Source organism: Pteropus alecto, unplaced genomic scaffold (assembly GCF_000325575.1).
Source record: "Pteropus alecto unplaced genomic scaffold, ASM32557v1 scaffold152, whole genome shotgun sequence".
NCBI classification, from domain to species: domain Eukaryota; kingdom Metazoa; phylum Chordata; class Mammalia; order Chiroptera; family Pteropodidae; genus Pteropus; species Pteropus alecto.
In genome coordinates, this window is record NW_006432227.1 from 10930648 (window position 1) to 10932128 (window position 1481).

Here is a 1481-nt window from a genome sequence, read left to right on the forward strand (position 1 = left end):
TTGGGTCTACAGCCATGCCTCTCTGAACAAGCCCGATCCTGTCTGATCTCGGAAGTTAAGCAGGGTCGGGCCTTGTTAGTACTTGGATGGGAGACCACCTAGGAAGACCAGATGCTGTAGGTGTTAAAAAAATAAATAAAAGGGCCAAGAAGTTGGAACTTGGAGGACCTGCTCGAGTTGGTGATACATCAAGAATCTGGTTTTCTGAATCTCAGCCTATCGCTTCTGTAGTTACCACGATGCAAAGAATGATCAGTGATTGGAGGACTCGCTCTTGTCTGTTGCTACTGAAAAAGCTATCCTAATACTTCGTGATTAAAAACAACCATTTTTACTGTGATTTTGTGGTTGGAATGCGTTCAGCTGCATGATTTTTCTGGGATCACTGGGGCGTCTCCTGAGCGGTCTGAGGCCAGATGACCCACTTCCAAGATAGCGTCCTCACTCGCATGCCTCGTGCGTTGGTGCTCTGTGGTCTCCTCCACGTGGTGTCTCATCTCCCAGAGTCTCTCTGCATGGCTTGAGATGCTCACAGCATGGTGGCCTCGAGGTCGTCTCACTGCCTAGATGGCATGGCTCTCAGGAGGGAGGAAGAAGAAGCTTCCAGGACAGTTAATATCTGTGCTTTGGAATTGATACATAAGGTCACTTCTACCACATCCTAGTGGTCAAAGCATCCCTTACCCAAGGTGGAGAAATGCACTCTGCTTCTCAATGGGGGCAGGAAGATCACATGGCAGAAGAACACGTGGGATGTGATGTATTGCGCTCATCTTTGAAAAACAGAGGAAGCAACAATGGGACTAGGGAGGTAGACCTCTCTGAGGCATCCCGTCACATTCAGACTAGTTCTTTATTGTGATTACCTAGTAGCCATTGCCTTTACAGGATCAAGTTTAGACTCCACAGCCAATTCTGGAAGCCCCTCATGAGCTGGCTCCTACCACTTGCCCACGTGCATTCTGCTCTTTAGTGACAAGAAAAATCTCACTATTTTCCAAACATACCAGCTTCTTTGCACAAGCGTCTTCCTGTTTGCCCTTCCCATCTCTTCCCAGGTCTTCAGCACACTCTCTCCACTGAGCCAGCTCTTCTTACCTGTTCTTTCAAACTCAGCTCACGTGTCACCTTGTCCCGGAAGCCTTTTGTGTTTCTTTTTCTGTTTGTAGGGTGATCCTATGAGAATAGGAAGTTTTCCTAAGTCTAGCGATTTCTTTAGAGTCTTGCACATACCAGGCATTCGATAAGTGTATGTTGAATGGATACATTTATACATGACACAGATTTAAAGGAAGCGGAATTCCGTGTGCCCATTTACATTGGTGATGTCATCCCACAGGAAGATTTCTCTAACCAGGAACTGCAGCAAAGCCCAGTTCCACATTGTAGACACTGCTTAGATGTCATTACTCATTTTGATGAGCTGTGTCTTCCCTGTTACTGACTCAGCCACTTGCCAGTATCACAGGCACCGTTTCAGT

The 1481-nt window shown here is 46.8% G+C and overlaps 1 protein-coding gene and 1 pseudogene across 1 annotated transcript in view; both read left to right on the top strand.

Moving 5' to 3' along the window:
* MARCH11 (membrane associated ring-CH-type finger 11) overlaps positions 1-1481 on the top strand; it is a 97440-nt gene that overhangs the window by 63142 nt on the left and 32817 nt on the right. The gene's annotated exons all lie outside the window — the stretch shown is intronic.
* Positions 5-123, top strand: LOC112475923 (annotated as a pseudogene).